At 43.1% G+C, this 22,936-nt stretch overlaps 1 long non-coding RNA gene across 4 annotated transcripts in view; it reads right to left on the minus strand.

Annotated features, from left to right (window-relative positions):
• LOC132661093 (uncharacterized) overlaps positions 1–22,936 on the minus strand; it is a 73,699-nt gene that overhangs the window by 19,329 nt on the left and 31,434 nt on the right. For 3 of the 4 annotated variants that reach the window (XR_013550062.1, XR_013550059.1, XR_013550060.1), the window contains one exon: positions 19,172–19,288. This is a non-coding gene — a long non-coding RNA (uncharacterized LOC132661093). Of the gene's footprint in view, positions 1–13,892; positions 14,060–19,171; positions 19,289–22,936 lie in introns of those variants that run through there. The other variant, XR_013550061.2, reaches the window with a different exon arrangement.

Genomic DNA, 22,936 nt, shown 5'->3' on the forward strand with positions numbered 1-22,936 from the left:
ACATTATTGTTCCCCAGCCCACTTTAGCAAACCATCCCCCTCCCAGGAACATTGTCCAGGGACAATGGGACCATCTTCCCACTAACCCCACATCTTGTCCCTCTGATATGTTCACTAGGTTCTTTGTGTTTGGGGTTTTTAACCAGTGGGCCCTGGTTTTAATAAGTCCTTTTAATAAGGACTATTCCTCTTTCCAAGCATCCAAACATATAGTTCTTCTTGCTTTCCTCTGGATCCTTCTTCATTTTTTCCAGGCCTCCCCACCGACAACCAAAAAAAAAAAAAAAGACATGAACAATAGGAAAGTTTTTAAGCATATGTTGGCTTTTGCTTGGTCTTGATATTTTCAACTTCTGGTCCAGGGCAATTAAAGAGAGAGGCTTTGTCACCGCTGCATTCTTGAGACTGTAAAGTGGTAAGGCGATATGCTTTCACACATAGCCCAGGACTCCCAGGGTCTGAGTCTCCCCTGGTCGTAGGAAAAGAGGCTTGTGAGCCCACAGCAATCTCTGCTCTCTACATGCTCTGCCTCAGATCACCAAGCCCCTCCAGTAAGCAGCCGTGTCCCTTTCACTGTTGGAAATAAGGAGTTGTTTGTAAGAGTGAAAGAAATACAGAATCTACCAAAGAGAATCAAATGTAGTATCACCCTCAGGTTTCCAGATTTCAGCTACCACAGCCTTATCACTTCCTTGTGCCTCTTCAGTCCATCGAAGCCAGATTACTGAACATGCAGCCAAAACAAAACATGAGGTGGGATAAGCATGAGGAAGGAAGACGAGGAAGACAACATCTTAGGCAAGATTAAGCTACTGCCCCTGACACCTGTCATTCTCTGCCCTGATTCTGCTCTGTGTAGAGTGGGAGGGGATGCCCTAAGTAAAGGGAAGTGTATCCATCCAGCATGCTGCACCCCAAGGCACTGCCCATGGGTGCAGTTCAGTCAGGAGACAGAGGAAGAGAGGGACACAGCTATACTCCTGCCCTTGAGAAATACAAATGGGTTCGCTCTCTTTTAGTGGCCCTTGGCTGCAGGACAGTATGTCTATGAGAAGCTGCCTTCTGGCACAGCATGTTTTCCTGTGGTCCTTCAAGAAAGCTGCCTATGGACTGTGAGAGACAGAAGTCACTCACCTAAGCTGACATTTTTGCTGGTTCACTCAATAATCACTCAAGTGATATATTGTGGGCATATTTGCCTTACATCTGAAAAAATTCTAGATGGCACAAAATAACACGCTTCAGGGGAGCTAAATTTTGGAGCGCTGAGTGAGCAGAGTGCTGGTGTTGTGACCTCCATGCTTTCCTTGCCTCACTGGCACTCCATCAGCCTTTCCCAGGCACCTGTCTGCTTTCTAGGCTAACACTTGCCAACAACCTGGGCAGACTTATCACAATAGACGTGCCCCTTCACAGTCTGGTTCATTCTTCTTCAGATGGAGAGTTTCTCTGAGATCCCACTGAAGATACAGTTGGCCTTTCTCACGTAAAATTGAGTGCCAGCCAGCCCACACCCCTCAAAAACTAGATTGAAAAGCTCCTCCAAGACACTGTCCAAGTGTTGGGAAGAGAAAGGTGAGAACCAACATCCAAGTATATTCTGAACAGTAGATGCCAGTGCAGGGAGAGAGAAATATAGGAGCATTCAAAGCCATCTGTCTCTTTTAGAACATGCTTTCCCTCAGGTCTTGGGCTCAGTGGGAAGAGACAGGAAAGTTATGGCTAGTCTTCCATCCCTATGAGCTGCCCAGGCTACCACGGACAGATACACCCTTGCCCCAGGAAAGGAGAGAATAAAGAAGCCTTCCCCAGACCTCACCGTTCCTCATTCCCAAACATCTTGTAAGTCCCAGGGGCACTGGAAGACTTTGTCCTCAGCCAAACACAACTTCCTGTTTCTAAGAAAGGGCAGGGGAAAAAACAGTTGAAAGAGTTTTTGGACACTGGAGATTTTGAGTTTCAGTAAACGCAAATGAATCAGACACATGTGGAATGAATTTCTCCGGAAGAAAAGATGCTGTGAGTTCCTCTTGCTGGACCAGAAAGTGGGAAAGGGGTAGGCTGAGGTAGGAGGCACATCAGAGGCTGAAAGGAAGGAGAAAAGCCATGTGAACATGGGATCAGGGAGAGGGTCCAGTGATGACAAGGGTCAATGTGGGCCCTCCCAAGGCCACATCCTGAACTTGCTTATTACTCAGAACTTCTCCATCTCTGAAGTCATAAACTTAAATATCCTACTACCGACCACAATTTCCTATCCTTCCAGATTTCTCACCAGCTCCCATTAAATTTATTCAAGGGACCCCCAGATCTTTGACTACCTCCTTATATACACATTCCTGTGTCTTTATTTCTCCTTTGTCTCCACTTTGTCTTTCCTTGTGCTGCTTTAGATTCCATGTTCCCTCACCTCCACTTCAGTCTTGCCTAACAGCCCCAACTTCCTTGTCCCATTGACATTCCATGGAGCTCAACAAGCAGAGCCTCACTCCAGAACCCCTCAACTGTCTGCTTCATGCCCATCATCATCATGTTAACAACCAGGCTCCACAACACTGAGGGAAATCACACAGGTACCACTAAAGAGTTTGGGGCCCCAGTGGAAATTCTGACCAGCAACCTAAGCAGGCTTCTTGTACACTCTCTCCACTGTCCTAAAACTCATGATCCTACCACATTTCCCCTTACTATGAGTATATGACCTTGCCTCCTACTACCAAGTGGTACCCAAAACTGCATCTCCCATGATAGAAGGGAGAGAGAGGACAGTCTCACAATTAACAGGTCAAGGTACAGACATGAATCTAAAGGAACATTAGAATTCTACCTTATTTTGGATTCAGAAGCTATATTCCAATTGCTGTCAAGTCTATAGGAAGGTGAAGATACAGAAGATAATCTCTCTACCTTATTAAATTAATCTCTCAACTCTTCCAAAGGTCATGGCATATCAAGTCTAGACATCCAGGACTCACATATGGCTCAATTTCCCCATCCCATCATCCTTGTTGACCCCTCTGTTCTCCACAGAGTAGGTGCCTTTTCTACCCAGAGAAATGCCTTTTCTTGGGCTTGGCCCCTGGCGGGATTTATCAGCCATTCCATTCCATGTAGAGTCACCACTACATGGAGCTTCAGATCTCAAGGGTGGAGGAGGTGAAGAAGGAAAAAGCCCTCACAGGGATAGGTCCAAGGATAATATATCTTAAAGACAATAGACTCCACCACACTAACTTTGGCCTCCTGCTAGCCTATCTCTGATGTGCTGTAATGCTGAAAGAATGTCCCCCTCTTCTCCACCTGGAGTTATTTACCAAAGGCCCCTTCTGTTTCCTCAGCCTCAAAATATGCTAGATCTCAAGAAAGGGGATGGGTGGGAGGGGAGAAAAACATACCCTACAAAAAAAAATGAAAGCCATCATATAAGAATGCTCAATTTCTTGCCACCAATCCTAAGGCCTTACCTATGGCTATACCTGTTCTTTTAAAACTCATCCTTTCTTCCTGTTTCTGTTACATGACGAGGTATTTCCCTACTATCAGAATTAATTCTTTCTGGAAACCACAGCCCTCCATCTTTTCAAGCCCTCTCCTGTAGATTTAGCTTCTACCTCTCTGCTGCTTCCTTTCCATGAGAGTCTGGAGGCACTGCCTCATCTTGCTGCTGCCATGTTGCAGCCCTATCTCTTCACACTCCCCTCACTCAGTGTGCACTCTTCATTCCCTCTGGACATCCATCTGCATTATTCCCTTGTCCTGAAAAGTCCTTTTTCCCTTTTCTCTTCTCCTCACTTCAACAAACTCCTACTTATTCTTCAAGCTCCAGAGTCAAGGTCACTTCCTCAAAGAAGCCCCCACGCTGGGTTAAACACCTTCATGGCATTGTGCAGTTCACATTTCAAATATGCAGCACACTGGGAGTCCTTCCTGTTTTCTCTGCTGGACCCACAGCAGTGTTGTGTTGGCTTACATAAAGCAAGCACCTTATAAATGAAGAAACAAATGATCAAGTTTTTTCCTACCTCAATACATTTACATCACCCCCCACGTTCCTCTCTGCTCCTTCTATAGTCAAGCTTGGGAGAATTGCTCTCCCCCTCATCCCCTAATAATCCAACTCTCTCCACAACTGCCCACAGGGACTGACTTGCCAAGGTTTTCAATGACCTTGTGTTAAATTCAGCAGACATTCCTCTCTCCTACTGCCTGAGTTCTGGCCCTCCTTCATAGTTGTGGAGATCCTCAGGGTTCTACTCAGTTTTCAGTCTTCCTGGGTGATCTCATATGCTCCCATTGTTTCAGTTTTTTCCACATGCTGATCACTTCCAAATTTAAATCCTGAGGCTGTGTCAGGGGTCCCCAAGACCACCCCACATTTGGAAACACACCGAAGAACTCACAGGACTTAGCTTGTGGCTGTTCTCATGGCTGAGATTTCTTGCAGAGACACTGCTGAATTATAAGGGACAAAGACACAGAGTCTGGAAGAATCCACATGAGGCTTCTTTGTGCTCTCTTCCTCCATGAGGGGATACACAAAGCATAGTCTTTCTCTAAAACATGTGTGTGATGTTTCTGCTTGGGGAAGCCCGTGAGAGACTCAGTGCCCAATGTTTTAACTGGTGGTCAGTCTACTAAGCTACCTATGCCTAGCATGTACAAAAATTCCAGACTTCCAGAAGGAAAGTAGGTGTTCAGCATAAATCATGTTGTCTGCACAGTCTAGCCACAGGGAACTGGCCTTATCAGTCAACTGTTGACTGGGACACTCTGAGAGCCAAGTTCTCAGACACCAGCCAAGGGCCCACCGTGCAATCAGGCCTTTCTAAGGACAGCATTGGTAGTTCTGCTGTAGTCACTGCTTTCTGGCTGGAGCTGGCTCCTGAAACACAGGCCCATGTGTTTCCAACTTCCACCAGACTCAGTGTCCTCAAACTCACCCTCTTCCTCCCAGCTGCTGTGACTATGACCTATCCTCTGTTTCTCCTTCTTCCCACCCATCCTATCCACTGGCCCCCAAATGCAACCACTCCCCTCTACTCCCACTGCTGCTCAGGGTCATCATACCCCTAGGATGGCTACAACATCCCTCAGAATAGGCCTCTCTCATTCTGTTTGACATCCCTCCAATCTGATGCTCATATTATTCAGAGTCATCTTTTAAATATGAAAATTGGATCACTTCATTTCATTTAAACCTTATAATGGCTCATCAATGCACTAAGAATATAAATCTAAAACTCTTTTTGGTTTTTGAGAGAGAGAGAGAGAATCCCACGAGGGTCAAAGAGGGAGAGAGAGAGGAGAGAAAGAGAAGTGGGGCTCACCTGAAGTGGGCTCACACTCATGAACTGTGAGATTATGACCTGAGCCAGAGTCTGATGTTTAACCAACTGAGCCACTCAGGTGCCCCTAAATCTAAAACTCTTAACAAGACCACCAAGTTCCTAAGTGTACTATCCCATAACAGCTCCCAGTCTTATTTTACGTGACTCTTCTCCTCTGGTGACATTTGTGTCTTGTCAGTTACTCACCAAGCCCTTTCTCATCCAAGGGCTTTACACATGCCCTTCCCAAGCCTGGGATGTTCTTTCCTCTGCCCATTCCTGACTCTCTTCAACTCATCCTCAGGGTCCCAGGTTGAAAGTCATGTCCTAAGGAAGTCCTCCCCCATTTTCCCCAGTCTAAATAAGGCCCCATAACTCTCTTTCATAAAAGTAATTGCAAATGTCTTATGTGCATTTTTCATGCCATGCCTCCCTCTCCTCCCCAACTAGACTGCAACCTCCATGAGGATGAGGACTCTTGGTTCACTGCTGGATATCCAGAGCCAAGATAGTGCCAGCCACCTGGTTGTGTGCTGTCTCCATTGGCTCGGGCTGCCCTAATGAAGTACCATGGACAGGGTGGCTTAAACAACAGATGTTTCTGGAGAGACCAGGGTGCCAGCCTGATCTGTTCCTGGTGGGGACCTACTACCTGGCTTGTAGATGGCCACCTTTGTACACAATTCTGGGGAGAGAGTGAGAACACAAGCTCTCTGGAGTCTCTTCCCATATGGACAGAAATATCATGAAGGCCCTACCTTTGTGACTTCATCTAAACCTACTTCCTCCTAAAGGCCCCATCTCCAAATACCATCACACTGGAGGTTAGGGCTACAACATATGAATTCGGGGGTGGGATCCATAGTGTGTGCTCTCAGTGTTCAGGGAACAAATGAGTGAATTGCTGATGGAGTGGTGTCTCTCAAATGCATACTTAATCTTGTTATTCCTTTCCCCAAAGTTCCTTCATGATTCCCTCTGCCTCTAGAATAATTTCCTAAGCCCTTGGCATAGCATCTGAGCCTGTAATAACCCAGCCCCTACCTCTCTGTCCTGTGTCTCTCTCAATGGTGGCCCCTGGAAAGCTCCCCTTTCCCCTTCAGGAGTGTGTCCAGTGCTCCTGTCTTCTTCCACATCCCTGCTTCCTTGGGGCAGTGGCACTGGACCTTGTTCAGCCACCGCAGCAGAGGTGGCACATCTGAAGATGCCTAGCAACCAGATGCAATAAAACTGCCAGAAGCCTGAGCTCCTAGGAGCTGGAAAAAAATGTATCCAAGAGAGGAAAGAGCCATATATATGAGCTTGACCTGAGTCGTTCCTTCCTGGAGGGAGGATGTTGTGACAAGTTTGGTGTCTACCACTCCTCACTAGGTGTCACCAGTTACACAGCCCCTTGCCGCCCTGGGGAACTCCCCCTACCTGTTGGGTGGAGTAGAGATAGTCCCACCACTCCAGCACCACCATCACCCCACACTGTCACTCACTGAGAAAACGAGGGCACCCTTGTCATACCTCTGCATGGATCCTTCCCAAGTTTGGTGAGTGATTAATGGGTGAGCATAGCACAGCAGACACTTGATCTGCATGCATTCTTTGCCTCTCTTCCTGTCCCCTCTCTTGCAAGCCCATGCCCTGACTTCCACATTAAACCTGTACTTCAAGATCAAAGGTTTCCAGCCCTGGTACTTCTCCCACCATACTTCCTCCTACTCCCTGGACAACTGGCAATGCCTTCATCATGTTGTGAACTACCTCAGTGGATATTCTATCGATGCCGGTAAATTAGTCCATAATTCCTCTTGTCTGAATAGTCTCAATATATCTGCTGATGGAAATGAAATTTGGGGGTGAATTTGCTAGAACTCCAGTCTCCCATCATATTCCAAACTGCCCACTGATTCTGATGTCACATATATGGCAAAAGGGTTCATGTGTGTATTAGAGAGAAGTAGGCTGATATTAGATGATCTGGCTTCAAGTTTTGTGCCTGTCACTCATCAATTAGGTGACCATGGGCAAGCCACATAGTCCTTCTGAGCCTCAGTTTCTTCATCTAGAAAATGTCCTTAGAAAATTTGCATAAGAATCAAAGGAAAGAATGTTATATGAAGGTGTTTTGCCAATTATCACATTCTACAGAAATGGAGGGAATTCAGTGCTTTAAGTATTAGGAGCTTGGGGGCACCACTTGCTGGAAAGGCACTCTGGTTACAAACAAACCCTTGGGTTGGAGGAGGATGTAGGCAGAGAGGAGAAAGAAAAGAATAAACTTAACTAATTTATTGAACACCAGAACTCACAGCATAATTCTCTGCATGATGGCACATTGGAGAGAATTAGAACAAAAGTGCAAGCCTGGACATGTTTGACTCAGTGGTCCAGGACTTTAAATACCGTGCCATGTAAAGTGCAGACCACACTCCTCTCCCCCCTGAGTACTGAGCTTTTGGGAAATAAACATAAGATTTGAGGACTAAACATCAATTTTATGTTTTTATAGTAGCAAAAGACTGGAAACTACCAGATGCCCATCCAGATGGGACTCATTAATTGTGGAAATTCATTCAATGAAATACTCTGCAGCCATTTAAAAAGATGAAAAAACCACAAGGTGTATGTCCATACGTTTGTATGTATTATTTGCTAATGTACTTATAAAGTATGTCTGGAAGGACATATAAGACACTGCAAACACTGGTTAACTCTACAGGGGGGACTAAGAAGCTGGGAGAACAGGAATGCTGGAAGACTTCACTCTCTGCCCTTTTGTGCTTTTTGAATTTTGAACTGTGTGACAATGAGCCTGCATTGTGTGTGCATGTATGTGTGTGTGCATGTGCGTGTGTGTACATCAGCATTATTGGACTAGATAACTCTTGGACCAAGAGTCAATGGGCTCCCCATTTTCTAATACTTAGGTCCCCACCCTAAGTTCAGACTCCATGACCTACATGGGGTGGAGGGGGGAGAATCAAATCCAGACAGTGCTGGGAAGGATAGAAACAACAGAACACTTGCCATCAGTCTCCGGGCAGGACAGACACGGTCTATGGACAGCAGCACCCTTTTGCCCAGTCTCAGCAGTGGGAAGAGAAGAATTGGAAATGTCTCCCACTGGGTGTCCTCTCCCTGCTGTGGTGGTGTAAGGAACGGGACGAGAAGCATCCTCACTCACAGTACCAGAACAGTTAGCATCGAGTGCAGGAATAATAGATGGGTCACATGTAAAACAGTGGAGCTGGGAGAATGGATGTCCAGAAGGAAGGTGATAAGAGGCAATGAGGCTAAGTTGAAGGATTAGGGGAAAAAATAAGTGGTGTCAGGGTGTCATGGGTCACAAACTCTCGTAAGGGCCAGAAAATGAGAGAATGGTCCTGAATAGGACCCAAATCTTTTATATTGCATCCATTAGTGAGACTGAAGAGTAAAAAAGATGTAACCTTTGATCTGGCACAGTTATCAAGGATGCTGACAAGATAGGTCAATGACAAACCCTCACCAGAGCATGATTCAGTCTGCTTCTAAGGAAGCCCCTCCCTTTCCTGATCCCTCACTGTTCTTCACTGCATTCCCGCCCCCCGCATTTAGAAAAGTCTCTTCGTTTGGTGTTCCAATGTTCTGTTTTACATTTGATTTTGTTCAGCAGCAGCGGTTGCTTAGCCAGTTTCTGCTTAGGAGCCCAAGAGCCAAGAAACAACACAAGAGGAGCAAGGCCTGGGCAGGCTCAGAAAATGCCAGAGATGCTGCCACCGAGCCTCCTCCACCAAGACTGCCAGGAGAGCTTTGCAAATGGAATCAATCTGAATGTAGCTGATGGGAACCATCTGAATGAAGGAAGCCAGTACAAACAGAAACTCTTGAGTTTCCCACTGCAGTAGCCTGGAGTGGCTTCCCAACGGTTTCTCCTCGTATGCATTTGCTTTTCTATCACAAGGAAGACACATGCTTCTTCTTGGAAAAGTCTCCAGATCATGACTGTTTAAACCATGACCTCACAAACCCCACTCTCCCTCAAGCCCACTCAGCGCTCAGTGCTGTAGCCTGCCTGGTGGCTATTTGCCCTTGTCGCTCACTGTGGTCAATACGTTTCTATATAAGGCAGGTGGGAGGCCGATGTTGCTCACAGTATGCTGCCTTTGCTTCCCTGGAATTTGAAAAGGCAGAAAACCTCACCTACTAACCACGTATGTCCCCACTGCCCCCAAATAAAAGACCAAGATACCTCCCAAATGTGGTCAAGGAATCTAGGGCGTTCCACTGTAATTCCCAAGCATACCTGATGTCCAACACATTCAGTGTCCAACACAATACAGTGAATGTAGTAACATTCACTGTAACACATCTCAGATGAAGTTATGATAAAGGAATGTGATTATTTCCCTAGAGCTGAGAAAAAAGAGTCAGTTAATAAAACCAGGACAGAGGTTGTCTAGCAAATTCCAAGCAAGGATTCTAATACCTGGCATTGGATCCTAGGCTGCTCTGTCTTCATGGTGGAAAATCAGAACAGTCTCAAGAGATACTAACTTTAGATGGATGTTGTTTCAGCAGGGTCCTGTTTCCTTTTCCTGATCCCATTTTTACCATGCAACTTGCCCAACTTTAATTTAGAGCAGTTAGCCAGTTCCAGCTGCCCCAACAGATTGGGACCACTATACCTTCACATTGTGCTTTATCAATCAGGCACCCTTAATGTCTAGCCAACATGGATCTGGGCAAATGCCACACAGGGATTTGGCATCTGCAGAGCTTTGGTTCAGACCAGGGACCCATGGTGATTGATGGTGCTGTGATTCAATATTTAGGAACCGTTGAGCCACCAGTCCAGAAACAATTAAACCATTGGTCAGGGAGTTGCTCTGCTTCTCAGGTTCTCTGAAGGATAACTTAGCTACGTGTTACTCTGAGCATAAACATTATGCTGACCTTGATCCAGGAATTTAAACAGTGTCATTTCATGTAAACGCTAGCAAATACTTTCTTGCTGAAGTGGTCTGTTTTCAGGATGGGTTAGGGTTTCTTCTCTACAAAAGCACTTTGGGGCATTGGATTTTAAACTCACAGTCAGATCTGCATTTCTTCTCTCATTTACGTTGCTTAGCCTTCCAAGCATCAATACCAGCTCCTAAGGTTGAGGGAGCCCTCTGCTGATGGCTTGGGTGTAACTTCACAGCACAAAGCAAGGAAAACTGGGCAAAATCTAAACAACTCTCGAATCTGAAAGCCAAAACGTGTCTCTAGATCTGGAGCAGATTTCTTCTGTAAAAAGCCAGGTTCTAGAAATATCCCTAATTTCCTCAGACTATGCACATTGTTTCAGGTTTCATTCTCTCTGGAAATAGAAAACAAAAGGCCTGGAAAATGGTTCTTGTCCTATGCATACAGAGAGCTACATACTGCTGTGCACACACACACACACTTGTACACACACACTTGTACACACTCACACACACTGCAACTTCAGCACCATGATCCAGTGCAAGAAGGCTCTGCTCTGGGTGTGCAGGTCTGGAGTAAAAGAGTGGAAGGTGCCTGAGTATATATAGCATCCCAGAATCATGGGAATGGATTTAGGAACATTCGCCCTTTGTGGTGTGTCCAGATGAAGAACTCTGATGAGGCCACATCTTGAAAGAGGAATTCTTCCCAGCAACTGTGGCCTTGATGCTAGAGGTTAACAGCTTAACACCAGACTCTAGTGCCCAATTCCAAACTCTAAAAATTAATGGTGATAAGGGTGGGCTGCCTGCCAAGGCCTGTGGTGTGAATCCCAAGAGAAGCACCTTCTATTTTGAGATCTCTCTCAATCCACAATGTGCTGTCCTGTGCTTTGATGCATGTCCCACCTCTTTGACTACGTGCCTTTTTCCACAAGTTTTTTATTCCTAAACTTTCTTGAGCTTTCAACCCATAGACAGTGATGACCCATCTCACTCACCAAAAAGAATAGTCATGTGGAAATATGAGTCAAATACCTGACTCAGATGCCAGTAGGAAGAACTAATGGTCTAACCCTTGCCTTGCCAAAAGCATCAGAAGAAAGAGAGGGGAAATGGTAAATAGAAAATAAACTAAACCCTGGCAAAAGAGGATAAAAACACAGTAAGTTTCTTTTCCTTGAGAGGGCTCCCCTGAAAAGGAAAAAGTACAACTCGAACCACATAGTAGAGCCAACACCATCCAATAACTGTACATATAAAAAGAACCATCTCTGGAAAATGGAAATTTGGAAAGATGCTACACCCCGACTCGAAAGTCTTCAGTGACTAGGGCACCTGGCTGGCTCAGTCGGTTGAGTGTCTGACTTCAGCTCAGGTCATGATCTCGTGTTTCATGAGTTCAAGCCCCCACATTGGACTTGCTGCTGTCAGCCTGTCAGCACAGAGCCCGCTTCAGGTCCTCTGTCCTTCTCTCTCTCTGCCCCTCCCCTCCTTACTGTCTCTCTCAAGAAAAAATAAATAAAATATTAAAAAAAATTTTAAAGGCTTCAGTGACTCCCATTGCCCGTATAAAATCTAAACTCTGTAAGAGGATATTCAAGTGTCCTTACCTCTCCTGCCACAATCCCCACCCCTGCTCCTGCCTGCCCCAACACCTGTACACACACCTCACTCTCACCTTAGCTATTAAGCCACTCTTAGTTCATGTTTTTCCTGCTGCTATTCCGTCCTTCCTTGGTCAGGGACCTGCCCATCCTCCAAGAGGGAGCTCAAATATCCCATCCTCCATGAAAGCTTCTCCAGCTTCTCCAGCTTCTCCAGCTCTCCCAGACAAAATAACCTGCTCTCTCCCCTATGTTCCCAAAGGATTGTGTCTATACCTCCCTCCACCCCCACCATTACCATACTTACATATAGTCTTACTGTCCAGTCTTCTCTACAATTTATAAGTTGAGATCAAGATCACATATTCATTTTTGCATCCTCCCTCAAATTCCCACCTCCACCATGTCACTCCATGCCCCCCACCCCCGACCCTCATTGCTCCTGCCAAGGGTTTGTCCTAGCAGCTTCCACATGAGAGGTTCTCAATACATTGTTCTGTTAAATTAAATCCATAACTAAGAGGATTAGGAGCAAATACAGTCACTCCAAAGACAGAAGAAAGGCAGTACCATGATGACAGGCAAGTGACATATTCCTCCAGATCCTAACTAATAAGAACTCTCATTTGTCACTTTCAAGGTGGCTCATCTAGAAGCTGCTCAGGATTTTCAATTCCTTCAGTTTAAAGACCCTGTCTTCTTTCTACATGTAACAATAGAGCACTGAGAACAATTACTTTTTAAACTTTTTTAAAAGCTTTTATTTTTTGAGAGAGAGAGAAAGACAGAGTGAGCAGGGGAGGGGCAGAGAGAGGGAGACACAGAATCTGAAGCAGGCGCCATGCTCTGAGTGGTCAGCACAGAGCCCAACGTGGGGCTCAAACCCACGAACCGCAAGATCATGGCCTGAGCAGAAGTCTGACACCCAATCGACTGAGCCACCCAAGCGCCCCAATTTTTGAGCAACTGTGAATTGGGGGAGGGGAGCAGACACTTTACAGCCATCTGTTAGGAACTTGTCATAAAAGGCAGGGTGGAGCAGGGCACAGTACCTGGCTGTCTCAGTCACTTAAGCATCTAACTCTGGTGTTAGCTCAGGTCATGATCTTGTGGTTTTAGAGGTTCAAGCCGCACATTTGGCTCTGTGCTGGCAGTGCAGAACCTGCTTGGAATTCTGTCTCCCTCTCTCTCTGCTCTTTCCACCACTCATGCTGTCTCTGTCTCTCTCAAAATAAATAAGTAAACTTTTTTAAAAAAAATTTAAAAACATACACAATTGAACACATCCAATCAAGTGTTTGTCCACCAAGGTGGTCATGATAGTGACACATGGGCTTTGGAGTCTAACAAATCTGTGTTTAAATCCAGGCTAACTATTGTAACCTCTAGGTACATGCCTCTAACCTCCATGACCCTAAGATGTAGCTTATAAAATCCCTCTTCACAGAGTTGCTTTTAGGATTAAATGAGATTTTGAGTATCCAATACTTAATGACTCACAACAAATGCTCACTAAGCGGAAGCTTTTGTTATTATAGTAATGATTCTATAATTTAACACATTTCTTAAAGTTCTCTTTTGAAAGAACTTCAAAGCCCCTCTATAAGCTACATGCAAAAATCACTGATTTTTTCCCCCTGATTTTTTGTATTCCTCCTTTTGTGCTAAAATATCATGATATTTGAGTCTTCATTTTATTAATCATATTTATCTAAAAATTATATTTAGGAGATACCAAGTGAAATGTGTGCATTTTTGGTGACTGTGTACTTCTGGTGACTGTACAGTTTGAAATACTATTTTTTATCGAGTTTTATAAAAGTGAAAAAAATAAAAATAAAATAACAATTATATTTAGAGGTTTACAAAAGCCAAAGCCACTATTTAAAGAAAAAGTTTTGTGACCACTGATTATATGTTTCAGGTACTCATGGAGTTTCAAAGGCATTGTTCAAAACCTAAATTCTCTAATAAAAGGTTAGACACACTGTTCTGGCTTAATCAAATCATCAAGTACTTACTGAGTATGAATATGAAGGCTATTTTGAGATGACAATCATAAAAATCAGGTCTTCTGAGTTCATAACATAGAATCCCAAGAAATCTAAAACTGTGGAAGCAACCCAACATGGAAGCTGGGTTAAGCTGACATTCTAGAAGGCTCCAGGGAACTTCAATGGAGTGATATTCTCTGAGCTCCCTTTGGGACCTGAGAATAACTTTAATTATTACCTCATATTGCACTGCTTAGCCAGAGAATGTCCTTGAAAGGTCACTGGATTCACTAATAAATACTGCCAAGGCTCTGCTTTTTCAATAGTGGATTATTATTCCTTCAATCAATAAGTACTTCCTGGCCCCTCTTACATATAGGACATACTACTTAATACTATAGGAGTCACAAAGAAGATAATGCATGACCCTTGACTTCCTGGGCTTTCCATTCCAGGCGACACTAGAATTCCAATCTAAAATCTGCCAATTCTAATCAGCATATAAGCCTATAGGTTATGACATATACATACAATCAGGCATTAAGTAAATAGTCAAAACAAGGCATGCTATAGAGAGAAAGATACCTGTGGATGAGAGTGGCCATGGAGGTCCTGGAATTAAATTCATCCTAATGGATAGAAAGGCTTTCAACAGTCAGAGAGAAGGGGAGCTATTTTAGGAGAGATCAGTACAGTAGTGGCATAGTGGCAGAAGTGGCCTAGGAAAATAGAAAGTAAAGCAATCCAATTAAGCAGAAGCTAAAGTAAGGATGTGGCTAGTTCTAAGATGGGAACAGTATTGGAACCAGACTGTAAAGAATCTGAATGGCAGGAATTCATATTTCATGCTGCATAGATCAGGAAGTGATGGTCTGCTGTGACACATTGTAGGAAGTCAGGCAGGAGATCTGAAATGCTGAACTTTCAATGAACCCTTTTATTTTTTTTTAAGTTTGTTTGTTTATTTTGAGAGCGAGAGAGCGTGTGCACAAGCAAGAGAGGGGCAGAGAGAGAGAGGAAGAAACAGAATCCAAAGCAGGCTCCAGGCTCTGAGCAGTCAGCACAGAGCCCAACATGGGGCTCAAACTCACAAACCATGAGATCATGACCTGAGCGGAAGTCGATTGCTTAACCAACTGAGCCACCTAGGTGCCCCTCAATGGGCCCTTTTGACATTAGCTCCATTGTCCAAGGGATTCATAGGTGACTGAGTTGAAATCTTCTACCTCAAGAAAAATAAAATAAAAGATTTGGGGTTTAGCTGTACATCCTGGTCTTCCCATGTTTACCCTGGCCTCTCTGACCAAGGGTCATGAGTAATGGGTGACAGAAGTAGGAAGAGCCAAAGAAACTCAGAGCTGCTGGTAGCTGGAAAGACATTGTTCCTGGCAGGGAAATCCTCCCCCATCTATGCCTGGGATAAAGCAGTGGGATTAGGTGGTTTGCTGGGCCCCATGGCATGGTCTGTGGTGCTGTCAGCAGCCTTTCATCAAAACATGATGGGCTAACACACCATGGAGGCTGGTTCATGTTCTGGATATTAAATGCAGGCTTACGTGTCCCTCTATTTATACATGCACCCAGGCCTGCTGGATGACTGCCATTCCATTCACGAGAGATAGAATAAAACCCTCCCCGTGTAGCACTCTGGGACACACACTACGCATTCCTGGAAGCAGCAGGCAAGAAAGGGTTTGACCTCCAACCACAAAAAGGAATCCAGCAGGGGAAACCACAGTGGCCTAACAAACCACAAAGAGAAATCCATTTTCAGAGTGTGGAAATTTGGTCTTGGTAAAAGCAGTAGGTGGGATTTTGAACAAACCACACTGATTTTGAAGGATGGAAAGCCCAGATGAAGGGCCCTGAGAGCACTATTTGTTTCGTTCATATCAGTTTCATTGTCAAACTACAGTCTTATCAAAATCCTACCAATGGGAGACCACATAGTTTACTCCAACTTCATTCCCTGATTCATCGGGCACATCCCACAACTGTCCTTCCCCAGAGACTGAGCCAGCTTCAACCCAAAGGAGAACAGACTGCAGAAGTTAATGTAGCTGGTGTGGGAATTGGCTAAACGGAGTGTGAAGGCCCGGGGAGATACAACTGGAAAGCAGCTCACCCTTATGAAATCTATTGCTGCATAGATCTTTAGTTCCAAATCACAATCTGGTTCCCCATCCTTGAGCATTTACAGATAGATTATTTTATTTTATTTTATTTTATTTTATTTTATTTTAGGAAGTCCACTTCCTTCCTAAAACTTCCCTTAAGGAAGGGATTGTAAGACCCGGATGCTTCCTCATTTGAACTTGTTCTAATTTCCTGGTACTTTTTACATATCTCATTTTATATAATTAATCTACATAAACAGCTTTCCACACCCCCCGCTATGAGTTTGTAAACTCCTATAGGCAAGCTATCATTTCCTCCCTCCCTTCACATCACCTTAAACATCAGAGATACTCAATAAACTCTTGTTGAAACTACATAGAAACCATAAAACCTCAATGGGTTTTGAATAAATGTCGTTGATTCACTCATCGACTTTTGGAGCAAAATGGCATGCTTAAGCAAAATACAAATATCACTCCAAATAAAGATCATGATGCAAATAGTATTGCTGTCTGGCCAGACTCTGACTCCCTCTGAGCAGATGACTGGGCATTGAAACCAGTGCTATTCAAATATAAAAATGGAGGGGCAGCAGGCCTTGGAAAGTGACCACCAACCTTGAAGAAAAAAGGCAAATATCAGGATTCTGACACCCAGATTCTTTCACTCCCATCCCTTCCTCTTCACCGCCATGGTCGTACTTTCTTGGTCAGTACCCATACCTTCTTCTCCTCCACCCCTTGATTTCAAGTGCTCACAGTCTCACACTGTGGCAGTTGGCTTCCAATTGGTTTTCCAGTTGAATAGCTTCAACGGTTGCCAATTATTTTCTTGATGATTTAGTTTCCCAAGCACATCCCCTACATTCCCTTCTCCAGATCTCTGCTCAGGCCTTTGCTATGCCTGCAGAATATTTTTCCCCACATCTACTTATCCACATCTTATTTATTCTTCAGGCCAACCACTTTATGCTTCATAGAGTCTTCCTTGAAATTCCCTCCTGGAAGCATTTCTCCTTTGCTGAACTCTCATAGCATCTGGCACCTTTCTTTTTGTTTTGTTTTGTTTTTTTAAGATTATTTATTTATTTTGAGAGTGAAAGAGAACACGAGTAGGGGGGCCAGAGGAAGAGGGCGAGAAAGAGAGAGAGAGAGAGAGAGAGAAAGGAGAATCCCAAGCAGTTTCCAAGCTGTCAGCCAGGAGCCCAATGCCAGTCTCAGTCCCACGACCCTGGGATCGTAACCTGAGTTGAAATCAAGAGTTGGACACTCAACCAACTCAGCCACCCAGGCACCCCAGCATCTGGCACCTTTCTGATGGCATTTAGCATCCTGGTGTACTATAGTTTCCTATGTATGTCTTCTCTCTACAATTAAAATGGAAATTCCTGAGGACAGACACTTTTATGTCCCATAGTATCATGCATCATTAATTTCATACACTATGTGCTCAGTGAGTATTTGTTGAGTGAAGGAATGGATGAATGAATGAGAGTATAAAGCAATAGTAAATCATTGAATGAATGAGATGCATTGTCAGTATTAAGTATTTAAGGAAAAGGAAAGTCATTCCAGATTTTTATCAGGTTGAACCTCTTACCTTTACTTGGGTTAGTTTTTTTTGTTTTTTGTTCTTTGGGGTTTTTTGAGACAGAGAGCTCATGAGTGCACGTGCAAGCAGAGGAGGGGCTGAGAGAGGGGGAGGGAGAGAATCTAAATCTTAAGAGAATCTCCATGCTGAGCATGGAGCCAGACGAGGGGTTTCGCTCTCACAAACCATGAGATCATGACCTGAGCCGAAATCAAGGGTTGGATGCTTAACCGACTGAGCCACCCAGGCGCCCCTAAGTTAGTTATTATTAGTGTCACTTTACAGACCATGCAACTGAGGCCAAGAGAGACTAAAAGCCTTGTAAAAGGTCACACTGGCCAATATAGAGCTCTTTATTCTTCACTATTCTGCTCAGTATTAGTCTCTGTCTTTTCAATACTTGGCAATGTATCATGGGATTATCTTCCTGGAGACCCTACCTGGTTCTTTTCATCCTTTTCTCATTAACCCCTTCTTAGTCCCATGCCTAAGGTATAGGGTATAGATGAACACTTACTTACAATAAAATGTTGTCCTACTCATTATAAACAAGGTAGACCTGGTCTAAATAAGTCCAAAAAGCAAAAACCTTTCAAGATCAAAAGTAATTCCCAGATTAGATCTATGGACATGGGGAGGAAGAAACTTAGATCAAAAGAAATAATCAAAATGTTCTCCTTGGTAGAAGTCTCCCTGGACTTGGTTCAGAGCCTACAACTGGAAATTCTCAGGGCACGCTTAGTCTTCTTGCTGTTGGCAAACTGCCACAGAAACATTCCAACCCAGCCAGGATCCACTGGAGAAGCAGGCATCGAATCAAAAGAGCAGAGCACCTGCTTCTAGGGACAGAATGGACACGGCTTCATAGTGCCCCCCCCTCCAGACCCCAAGAAGCATAAAGACAACTAAAGAGGCTAATTCTGATATAACAGGAAGAGTTAAGTCTGCTCTTGGGAAATCTCTGGCAAATGTTCTCACAGTTTGATTTGTGAGAACAGCAGTTCCTGATAAAAGCCCAGAAAGAAGATAGTAACTATTAACACCCTTGGGCTGAAGCCCGTAACTCTTTTGACAGTCTTTCTGCATGTTAGACAAAGGTGAGCAGAAAATTTACAGGCAGGTGGCGGATGGAGCAGCAGCCCAGCATTAAGGGGTAGTTCTCACCCAGCTTTTTTAAAAGATACAAAGCCATATGATCCTGTGCCTTTGTTTCCCTCACAGTAAAATGGGTTTGATCCTGGGTGAGGACTGTTGTGCTTGTTGTAAAATATCAAATCTGTGCTCTACAACTGCAGGTCAGATGTCTCCAAGCTGCGTCAGCCTGGAGTGGGAACGTCACAGAACAATATTCAATACTCAACTAGAAGGAGACTTCCTCCTATCCTGCCTTTCTAGCCCGGGAGCCCCTGGGTACCTGATGTGTGCTCTGCAAGGTCCGCTTCCTCCTGACAGTCCCTACCATGTACCCAATGCCCCCAGAACACTGTGCCCTTCTCTTAGCTGCACTGACCCCATTTGTGCCCCTACTCTGGGCTGAAGGATGGTTCCAGCCCCACAAACATTTATGTGGTGCCCTAGTGCTCTCCTCCAACACTCACCTCACCAAAGCGTTGGAAATCTGGTTCTCTTCATTTGCACTGTACTCTCTTCCCAGACTCTCAGAGCATATAGACCCTTGAGTGAAGTATTTGACTGGTTTCTGTAATTAAGGTTCCCTGAAGGGTTGGGGTAAAAGACCATTGGAGAAACATTTATTTCACTGTGTTACAGTCTGTCTAACATGTCCTTATCTTGATGTTGAGGACATGTTTTAAACATAATAACTATACCTTCATCATACTTATCATAAATAATAACTCCTGGGACACCTGGGTGGCTCAGTCAGTTAAGCGTCCAACTCTTGATTTTGGATCAGGTCATGATCTCACGGTCCGTGAATTTGAGCCGCGTCTTGCTCCATGCTGTCGGTGTGGAGCCTGTTTTAGATTCTCTCTCCCCTCTCTCTGACCCTCCTCCACACCCTCTCACTCCCTCTCTGTGTCAAAATAAATTAATAAACTTAAAAAATTAAGAAAAAATAACAATAACTACTTAATGACCTCTACTATCAATCTTTATGCACATTTCCTTGATTTTTCTCCAATAGGCAAAAACTCATTATTGCTGATTTATTTGAATCAGGATCTAAATAAAGACCTCACAATGCATTTGGTTGTTTTATCTCCTCAGTGTATTTTATCCTATAATAACTCACTCTGCTTTTTCTCTACTGCCATTCTTGTAGGAGCATAAAGCATATTTGGAGAAACTGAGTTACACTTCCTATAGAATGTCCCATTTTTGGGATATAACCAATCATATCTTTGTCATTTAAGCAATTCTTCTATCCCTCACATTTCCTGTAAACTAGTAGCAGTTCTAAAGACTCGATTGGAATCAAGTTCAATTTTTTAGGCAAGAAACATCATAAGAGATACTTCTTGTTGTATCATCTCATGAGGCATGTAATATTTAGGCTGTACAACTTTTCAAGACACTAAGCTTGATCACAGGTTGTATGTGGTGTCAGCCTGACCCTTCCATTATAATGTTCCCCATCAACATCTCAGCTAATAGTTTTAGCCTCATTAGTGAATGCTGCCTAGATCAATTACTTCATTAGAGGTTGAAAATGGCAAATTTTTAAAATTTCTACCTTTCGTTTTGCATTTATTGTTTGGAGTTCTTCTATATAGAACCCACTTTATCAGATATCTAGTAACTGAAATACAGTTGGCGTACAAAAGATAAAATGAATGCTTTCTCATTATTTATTCATTTACAGAATAATTATTATCTAGCAACTTCCAATGGAAACTATTAGGCTGTATTTTGTGTTTGTTGTTGTTTTAGGTATCATTATGAACTCACGGGTTTTTTACATTTTTTCATTTTTTTAAGTTTATTTATTTATTTATTTATTTGAGAGAGAGTGAGGCAGAGAGAGAGAGGGAGAGAGAAGATCCTAAGAGGCTCTGCACTGTCAGAGCAGAGCCCAGTGTGGGGCTCAAACTCACAAATCATGAGATCATGACCTGAGCCAAAATCAAGAGTCAGAGGCTTAACTGACTGAGCTACCCAGGTGCCCTAGGATTTTTTTTAATCAAGCATTACAAATATAATGGAGACTTCCTAGGCAGACATCTCCCCTATCTCATTGCCCTTCTTTTTCTGTCAGAGGTAAATACTATCATGAAAACATTTATCATTCTTGTTCAAATTTTCATTCTTTTACCACATATTTTATATACATACACATTTAATAGCATTGTTTTATGGATGTTTAAATATTACAGAATTGTATTACACTACAGGTATTTTGCTTCAACCAGTTTTTCCCATACGATACTATTTTTTTCATAATTACCTATATTGGTAGATATATTGCTGGTTCATTTTAACTGCTGCATGTTATTTTATTTTATATATCACAATTTTTTCTGTTAATAAATTCTGAGGTTTTCAAATTTTGCTATTATAAACAATACTGCAATGAATATTCTTCAATACATCTCCCTGTGCACACAGCATGAAAATTTCTCTAGCGTATATTTCTAGATGTAAAACTATTGGGTCATAGCATATAAGCACCTTCAAATTTGCTAATTATAGGCAAATTGCTCTCCAAAACGGTTGTGCAAATCTATACTCCCACCAGCAGTGTACAAAAGACTTCATTTTCCCCCTATACTCAAGTAAAAGAAACAATTTTAGTGGCACCTGGCTGGCTCAGTTGGTGGAGCATGCGACTCTTGACCTTGGGATTTTGTTTGAGCCACACGTTGAATGTAGAGATTACTTTAAAAAATAAAGTCTTTTAAAAAATTTTTAATAAATAAGTACATCCAAAAGTAAGATAACATTGTATGTCAATTATACTCAAATTTTAAAATTCTTTTATTTTTTTATTTAAAAAAAAATTTTAATGTTTATTTATTTTTGAGAGAGATGGAGACAGAATGGGGCAGAGAGAGAGGGAGACACAGAATCCAAAGCAGCCTCCAGGCTCTGAGCTGTCAGCACAAAGCCAGAAAAGGGGGCTCAAACTCACAAGCTACGAGATCATGACCTGAGCTGAAGTCAGACACTCAACCGGCTGAGCCACCCAGGTGCCCCTCAAATTTTAAAATTCTTAATAAATAAAAGGTTTCATGTTCTTCCTACATCCTCACTCAAACTTGGTATTGTCAGATTTTTTTTTTTTTTTTTTTTTTTTTTTTGGTCCAACTCATGGGTATGAGATGATTTCTCCTTGGTATTGTAATTTGCACTTCTCTGATCGCTAGCGGGGTTGAGATTCTTCTTATATGTATGTTGGCTACTTGGATTGATGTTTTTATAGAGTGTGAGAGCAAACATAGTAGCTAAGACCACAGGAACCGGAACCAGACTTCTAGGCTCAAACTCGGGTCCACCAGTGACTTTAGGTAAGTTATTGAACATTTTCTGTGCCTGTTTCTTCATCTATAAAGTGGGGACAATAACTACCTATCTCACAGGGACACAGTAAAGATTAAAAGAGTTAATATATCTCAAGTGCTTAGGACAGTGCTTGCCTGTTACCATTATCATCATTATTGGTTTGTAGGGGCTTTTTCAATATTCTGGATACCTTTTCTCTGTTAAATTTTGCATTTTAAATATCTTTTCCCAAATGTCTGCATTTTTATCTTTTTATTTTGTTTATGGTATCTTTTGTTGTTGCAGAAAATTTGCTGTTAATATGATAAAAATTATCCTTATTTTTTCCTATAGGTGCAAACTCTAAGAAATATTTTTCTTTTTTTAAAGTTTATTTATAATCTCTACCCACAACATGAGGCTTGAACCTACAACCCCAAGATCAAGAGTCACATGCTCTTCTGACTGAGCAAGCCAGATGCCCCTAAGAAACCTTTCTATACACAAGGTCATAAAGACTAATATTTTCTTACCTGTAGGATTAAAATTTTTTTTTTACTTGTAGGATTTCAACCCACCTATGATGTAAGAGAAGGATCCAATTTTGTGTTTTTCCATACAGATAATCAGTTTCCCAAGCATTATTTTTCCACCAATTTGTAATTCTACCTTTATACTGAGTATATGATGTACGTATGTGTGTGTTCCTAGGCTTCCTATCCTGTTTCAGCAATTTATTTTCCAATTCTTGCATCATCCCATGTCCTAACTTTTAAGACTTATTTAAAAATAAGTCTGGGGGCGCCTGGGTGGCTCAGTCGGTTGGGCATCCAACTTCAGCTCAGGTCATGATCTCACAGCTCGTGAGTTCGAGCCCCATGTCAGGCTCTGTGCTGACAGCTCAGAGCCTAGAGCCACTTCGG

Source organism: Panthera onca, chromosome D1, assembly GCF_046562875.1.
Source record: "Panthera onca isolate mPanOnc1 chromosome D1, mPanOnc1 haplotype 2, whole genome shotgun sequence".
In the NCBI taxonomy this organism is placed as follows: Eukaryota; Metazoa; Chordata; class Mammalia; order Carnivora; family Felidae; genus Panthera; species Panthera onca.